This window comes from Gekko japonicus, unplaced genomic scaffold (genome assembly GCF_001447785.1).
Source record: "Gekko japonicus isolate JY-2015 unplaced genomic scaffold, Gekko_japonicus_V1.1 scaffold1109, whole genome shotgun sequence".
In the NCBI taxonomy this organism is placed as follows: Eukaryota; Metazoa; Chordata; class Lepidosauria; order Squamata; family Gekkonidae; genus Gekko; species Gekko japonicus.
The window spans coordinates 318,325-326,484 of NW_015169205.1; the positions used below are offsets into that span (position 1 = coordinate 318,325).

Here is an 8,160-nt window from a genome sequence, read left to right on the forward strand (position 1 = left end):
TTTGTAAAATTTTATAAATTTTGTAAAATTTTATAAATTTTGTAAAATAAATAAATCTCACAGGATCTGATTGTGGATCCTGATGTGGAGGTTGTAGGGAGTAACTGGCAGGCCAGTGTCTCCCATTTCAGTAATGAAGGTGCTGGATGATAGCAATTTCCCTCACCCCACCACCACATCTTGCCCAACAGTTATGAATCCTATCCCACACACTGCCTTCGGCTGATTTCCTCCAACATATCTTAAAAGAAGAATGTAGGCATGCAAGTTAAATGTATAAATGGCTTGTAGTTATAAGCAAATCACTTTAACTGATGATCTGCCACGTTCCAGAATTAAAATACATGTTTACATTTTAGGCTTGTTAACCTTTTGCAGCACTTAAACATTAAGAAATCATTAGCAAAACACCAGTGAATAAAGTACATTTGGGTGAGTACATTTGATGCTTCTTTGACCTGCCATCCTGCCATTCTCTTGGTTTCCTCCTCCTTAACCGGAAAACCTAAGACTTCTTAGATGCTCCTTTGGAAAGGGAATTTAGAGTGGCATGTTTCTGCTACTACCTTATTGCCCTTTGTCCAACTATTTAGATTTGTGGTGCAAAAATTTATTAGTCAGATGATTGGTTGAATGGGTATGAACTTTCTTTTCTGAATGGAATATCAAGACCAAAGTACATGTTATGTTGGGGGATATGCAATCTAGTCTCCTGATGTGTATTTTAATACCCCCTCCGCAACACAAACTATTAGCCATGCTTGGGTCAAGCAGCTATATTGTACTTTTATTCTTCTCTAGTGAGACTAAAAGCAACACAGGGGCATTTTGTAAGAGAAATAGCACTGAGGGAAAGGGTGAAAAACTCTGCTACCCTAGCACAACACCCCTGCTTCAGTTCCCTATCCCTAGTGACTAAGCCGGCCTCGGCTGGGGAGGGCGGGGTATAAATCTGATAATAAAAATATAAAAAACAGCTGATGATCATTGCCCACTAAGAGACAATTTTGGAGATATCATCATCAATTCCCAAACTAACATATGACTTCATCTTTGGTCAGTGGTTGCCCTAGAATAAGGCCAAGTACAGCAGCTTAAAAAGGTAAAGGTTCCCTTGCTCGAAAGCCAGTCGAGTCCGACTCTAGGGTTGCGGTGCTCATCTCCGTTTCAAAGCCGAAGAGCCAGCACTGTCCGAAGACATTTCCGTGGTCATGTGGCCGGCATGACTAAACACCAAGGCGCACGGAACGCTGTTACCTTCCCACTGAAGCGGTACCTATTTATCTACTTGCAGTTTCTTGCTTTCGAACTGCTAGGTTGGCAGGAGCTGGAACTAGAGACGGGAGCTCACTCCGTCATGCGGCATACTCGGGTCTCGAACTGCTGAACTACTGACCTTCCACAGCCTGCAGTTCAGCGTCTTAACCACTTGAGCCACCGCAGCTCCTAGACAGCAGCTTAGCCATTAAATGTAAATTAGTAAAATAATTTTTAAAATGTATCATATTTATATTTAGGGGTGTTTTTTTTGCTGTTTCACATCGACCTTCCCTATGTATACCTTTACACCCACACTGTAAAATTTTTGGCTGCAGGCCTGTCTTTTAATATTATGTTTATTATGCATCACTAGTTCTGTAGCACTTGTGAGGGCACACAAACATTATCCTTATTTCAAGGAGAACATAATTTGAGAGCCAATTCCAGTAAATCTCTACTTAATAAGCTATGCTTACAACCAGGGACACCACTTCAGATTTAATTGCACAAGGGGAGATTTCAATAATGAGGAAAAATTCTCAGCAAGGTTTGAGTGCCTGCTCTTGGATATATTCAACAATTCCAGTCAGGGGTCATTTCGTAGAAAAAGAGGTGCAGGAGCTCATTAGCATAACTTATTAGCATAACTTATTTGTGTATGCCACACCCCCTGACATCACCGGAAGTATGTCAGAAGGCAACACCCACCGCTCAGGCTCCACTGGACTGTTTTGGATTGCAAGCTATTGGGGGGGGGGACATGCAAATCTGTCCTTGCAGAGGAGGGAGAGCTTGTACCTGAATAAAACTTGGTCTTAAAGGTGCCACTGGACTGTTTTGGACTGGGACTGGGGGGCCGGGGGGGGGGCTCTGCAACTTACCTGACTGCTTCTTGCTCTGACTGAGGGCTGCTGGGAGCAGGGGGTGGGGGCCTGTTGCATGTGCCCACCCCCTGGGCTCTTTACTGCCGGAGCTCCGCTCCTGTGCGCTCTTGCAGGAAATGACCCCTGATTCCAGTGTATTTTGAGAGCATGTGTGATCACTTTGTATTATAACAACCATCCCAATGTTATAAACACAGAAGTCACCTTTAAAAATAAAAAAGTGTAGGGATTTTTGATCTGGTATGTAGGACGTTCAGTAGTTGATAAGTTAGCCATGTGTAGAACCAGGGAGCTGGTCAATTTATGTAGGTATTCCTGGAAAGCTAACCACACGGTTAGTCTTGGAATATGGTATGGAATGTTTCCTAAGCATTACCTTGCTTACAGCCCTCTCTATTTCTTCTCGAAACTATCATTGATTTCAGTGGGATCAAGTACATAATATACTGTATGCCTAAAATTGCAGCCTTAATGACAGTTAGATGGTACACAAGAATTAGTGTCTATTCCAGACACACTCTCCTTCCCTCCCTCTCTCCCTCTCTCCCTGGCATAATTGTGTGCCACACAACATTCGTTTGCTAAATAGTCTTTACCAAGACTGCCATTCTTCCCCAGGGCAGTGTCCCAGCAAATCTGTAATCTTCTGCTTCTATTTAGCATTTTTATTTAGCTATACACACTCCTCCAGCCAGCACAGATAGTTGTGGTTTTTTTTAATGGCAGACATTGGCTGATTCTGCATTGGCTTTTCCCTCTGTTGTTTCACAAAACCTACATTGGAACAGAAATTGCCCTCTGCACTGCACGCTACTTTCACTTCCTTTGATCACCAGATTTTATGGTAGCCTCCACATTCCATGCTGCTTTCACTTCCTTTGATCATTGGATTTTATGGTACCTTCTGCATAGATTTATGGTCATTTTATGGCAGTTCAGGGGTAACTTTGCAGTCAGTACGGTGTTGTCTCAGTTGAGAAATGTGGAGCGAATGCTAGATGCAGAATCACCCAAGGTGGAGTTGCTGTAGAAAGAAGGAGCTTCCATTGCTGCCTTTGGCTCGGTGGCTGGGCATATAGGCAATGGTGACCCAATAAACATTATATACATAGACTTTAAAAAGGCTTTTGACAACATATCTCACCAAGACTCCTGAGTAAACCATCATCATGGTTGTAATGCTCAGTTATAGTTGCATCTTGTTCTTTAAAACTGTATTACTGTTAAGAGAAAGATAACAGCCCTGTGTGCTGGTTAATTTGATCAATTGTTAACAGGTGATGTTTGTCAAGGATGAAGTCTTTGCATGTTGGTTGGAAAAGGTCATGTGTATTCAATTGTTAGCTCGTTAGTGAGGAGATAGTGGATAAAATTAGTAGGTAGAAGGCTAGGTTTTTTTAATCTTGATCTCTCTGGATGATGGAGGATTCGCCCACGGCTGAACCAGACTATCAGGAAGAGAAATTGATGTGTGCCCAGCAAGACTGAAAATTTTACTTCCCTCCTGTCTGAGACTTTCTCTGGAGCAAGAACCTGCTTTTAAAGACAAAGTGAGATAATTTAAGTGGCTGGGTTCTTTTTTAAGTTTTTTTGTTTTGGACTATTGCAAGTGCTGAGGTTTAGTCTTTTGTAAAATAAATTGTCTCTTTTTAAATATTTTTTATTTTCAATATAAAAACCATGTGTTGACATACAACTTGTAATATTATTACAATATTAAGGAATTCAAATATCAACACTAAACAAACAAACTCACAGAACATAATGATATCAACAATCCAATAATTACAAGATCCATTCTTTACGAATAAAGTTATAATACTGTGATTTCTGTGTGGGTGTTATTTGTTCTAAAACATATTCCAATTTTTCCAATATCACCCTCCACCTTCCATAAAATGCTTGGGAGTTGCGGGAAGGGTCTGAATTTGCCAATTTATCTGAGATTTTATCCATTAGGAGATGTTCCCATACCTTGGAAGGGTCTGAATTTGCTAATTTATCTGAGATTTTATCCATTAGCAGATGTTCCCATACCTTGGAGTACCATGTAGCAATATATAGAGGGGAATTACTCTTCCAGCTCTGTGCAATTGTTATTTTTGCAGCTGAAAGCAATAAAGTTAATAATTCCTTGCTATATTGAGGAATTGAGATATCTTTCCAGTAGTTCAAAAGTATAATTTTGGGTTTTTCTGGAATATCATAGCCAGTTAAAAACTTAATTTGGGCTATGATATTTTGCCAGAATGTTTTGATCACTGTGCACCCCTACCAGCAATGGATATATGAGCCTATACCTCCACACTGTTTCCAACAATAGGGTGATAATTTACTATTCATTTTATGTAGCTTCAAAGGTGTCAAATACCACCTGGTGAGTATTTTATAATTTTGTTGTTCTACGTTTATGGATTTAGTCGTAAATGCATATGCCGACCATACCACCTCTCAAAAAGATTCATCTACTTCTGTTTCTAAGTCTGCATTCCAAGATGACACATATGAAGGTAAGTTTGATGGAGTAGGATCTATAAGTATCTTATATATTTTGGAAATTAAGCCTCTACTGGTGCCATCAGACAATAATAAAAGTTTTTCAAATTCTGTAGGCGGTCTAGTACATGCTTGTCCCAATTTGGGTGTACTGAATAAATGCTGTATTTGAAAATATTCAAACCAGGGGAGTATAGCCGCCCTGAGCATTCAGGAAGGGTGGGATATAAATCCAAATAAATAAATAGAAGAAGCCTTTATATCTAGCTTTGTTTTTTCTAATAGATGTTTCTTACCAATTAAATCATATAATAGAGTTAAATGTGCTTTTTTCCATAATTTAAAAGAATTAGATTTTTGTGCAGGAGGAAACCATGTTTGGTCTATAAAAGTAGATGCTAAGGAAATATCTGGTGCTAAGTAATTTCGTTTTAAGTTTCCAAGTTTTGAATAAGGCCTGCATTAGAAGGTGATTTGGTATTAAATGTGATCTTTCCGAGGTATGTGCCCAAAATGTTGCCAAATATTGCTTTGAGTTCAAAAAGAATTCTTCTAAACCAACCCACTCTCCTTTTCCTATGCTGAACCAATCAGTTGTTCCGTATCCGGTTCTAACTGTCGCTTCTTGGCCCTTATACAGGTTTCTCAAGAGACATGTGAGGTGGTCTGGTACTCCCATCTCTTTAAGGACCTGCCATAGTTTGTTGTGATCCACACAGTCAAAGGCTTTAGCATAGTCAATGAAGCAGAAGTAGATATTTTTCTGGTACTCTCTTGCTTTAAAGTAGGAAGGTTGAATCGGAAGTGGTAATGCGCAAAAGAGGTATAAAAGTTTGGGGAAAACTACAGATTTAATTGAGACAATTTTTTCTAGCCAAGTTAAATTTTCTGTATGCCATCTTTCTAATAGTACCTTAGTTGTATTCATGGTATCGATATAGTTGAATTTAAATAATTCATTTAGGTTTAAAGGTATTTTAATACCTAAATAAGGCCAAGATGTTTTGACCCATTGATAACAATAATGAGAATATAATTCTGAACATCTTTTCCTATATTAATTGGATATATTAGGATTGGTTAACTTGGAGTCCTGCGATCGTTGCAAATTTTGCTAGTAAAGTTTCAATTAGTGGGAGTGATGATTATGGTCATGAAACAGTCATATGCAAAAAGGCTGATCTCATATTTAATTTGATTAACTGTTATACCGGTAATTTTATCTGCTTGCCTAATTTTGTTTGCTAGGGGTTCTATGGCTATGGCAAAAAGTAGAGGAGACAAAGGGCATCCCTGCTGTGTGCCTCTGGTAAGTATAAAATCTGATTATATTGATTTGTTAATTGCTATATGTGCTTCTGGTGAGTCATAAAGTGTGTGTATTATTCTTTGAAAATTAGAGCCAAAACCCATTTCTCTGATCACTTTTTTTAAAAATTGGGGTTCTACCTTATCGAATGCTTTTTCTATATCAAGGGTCAATAGACTGATATCAGTTAAATATTTTTTACTATATTGTATAATTCCTAAAGTTTTCTAATGTTATCAGTAATATCCCTGGAGGGAATAAAACCTGTTTGGTTCAAGTGGATATAATTACCTATAAATTTATTTCGCCGATTGGTTAAAATAGTTGTAAATATTTTGTAATCACTATTTAATAATGAAATTGGTCTAAACGCTTGGGGTGTTATACTATCTTTTCCCTAGATAACAATAATTTTTGCTTGTGTCCATGATTCCAGCATCTTGCTCGAATGAAGGATATAATTACAAGTTTCTTGGAAGGGGCCTATTAATTGTTTGGCAATTTTTAAATAAAATTCTGGAGGATAACCATCCCATCCTGGGGCTTTGTTAATTTTGATTTGTTTTATTGCTTCCGCAATCTCTTGACTAGTTATTGGTTCTTCCATGCTAATACTATGTGTATGGGATAATTTGTGCTGTATAGCATTAGTTTTTTTTAAAAAATTGTATTTCTTTTGATGTAGGATATTCAGTGCTATAAAGTTTTTGATAATTGTCACGGTAGAGCCAGGGAGGCAGGCAGACAGGGGGAGTCACAATACAAGTCCAAAGGTCAGCCGGGAGAGCAGTCAGCAGAGCATTAAACAAGTCCCAAAACACCAGACAAAGCCGTAGTCAGTTACCAGAGGTCAGAGTACAGGGAGCAAAGCCGAGGGCGTGATCAGGTTCAAAGCTGGAAGTCAGGAGCTAGAGCAGTCCAAACAGAAGCCGAGTCCAAAAGCCACAGAGTCAAACAGGAATCAAGGTGCAGAGCTTCTGGTTCTATGAATGAGGTTGCCAGCACAAATTGCTCATGGCCAGAGGCCCTACTAAATAGTGCTCTGGCCCATTAACTCATTAGCACCTTTGTGCGAGGTCCTGGCTGCTGTTAAAACTCAGGGCTCAAGGATCTCCGCCCTCTTGAACGTACTTCTTTTCGTCGGCTAGCCAGCTCCTAACGTCTCTGATCCCTAAGCCTACTTACAGGTGGGGGAGATGCAGGTGGTGAGCTGCTTATGGCCTGCTCAATCCGAGGTGCAAACCGTCCTGTAGTTGACTCAGATTGCTGTGTATCCTCCTTAGTACTGACAGTAGGTGCAGATCCTGATGCTTCTTCAGTTCTTAAAGGCACTGAATCCTCCCCTCTTAGGCTGTCAGGAGCTGGCTCTGGGGCTGAGTCAAGGGCAGGCATGACAATAATATTGTAAAAATGTGGAAAGGATTTCCTTAGTTGAAGTAATGGGGTTTCCTTTAGCATCTAGTATCGAGGTAATATTTCTATTGGTTTGTTGTTTTTTTAAGTTTCCAAGCTATCATTTTTAAAGTTCTCGGGTGACGAAACAAATATTTATGTTTGAGGTACAATAAATTTTTCTGTACCTGAGTTGTTTCCAAAGCTTCCAATTTCTTCCTCTCGAGGAGTAATTGTTGTTCGTAGGTTTTTTTAACCTGTTGCTTTGTGTTTGCTTTCTAATTGTTTGATTTTAATCAAGATTTCTTGTCTTAACAGATTTCTCTTTTTGTTATGGGCTGAGGAAATGGATATGATCTTTCCTCTAACCATGGCTTTCATTGCATCCCATACGACATCTACTGAGACTCCACAAGAGGAATTCAATTCGAAATAATCTTTGATTGTTTGTTCTATGTCCTCAGAAGCCATCTGACTAAATAAAATATTTTTATTGAGTGACTATGTACAAGTACCTTTTTCTTCAGTATCAAAAATTAATAAACATTCAATCCATGCATGGACTGAAAGGGTCCTTAAGCCAGTTTCTGATTGTTGTACCTGATTAACCAAGGGTTTAGAAACAACGATTAAATCTGTTCTAGTAAAAACTTCATGTCTAGGGGAAAAATAAGTATAATCTCGAACTCCTGGATGATGTGTTCTCCACACATCACACAGTCATACCGGTCTAATAATGATTGAAAAGCTGAGGATTTATTAATATTTTTTGGGTTATGTTTATTTTTTTTCTTCTTTGGGTCAATTTTATATGATCTG

At 38.8% G+C, this 8,160-nt stretch overlaps 1 long non-coding RNA gene across 1 annotated transcript in view; it reads left to right on the forward strand.

Annotated features, from left to right (window-relative positions):
- Nucleotides 1–7,804, forward strand: part of LOC107114763 — a 13,785-nt gene extending 5,981 nt beyond the window's left edge. Inside the window, exons 2-3 of the long non-coding RNA XR_001482654.1 lie at nucleotides 5,889–5,949; nucleotides 7,660–7,804. This is a non-coding gene — a long non-coding RNA (uncharacterized LOC107114763). The remainder of the gene's footprint in view (nucleotides 1–5,888; nucleotides 5,950–7,659) is intronic.
- Nucleotides 7,805–8,160: the final 356 nt, after the last annotated feature.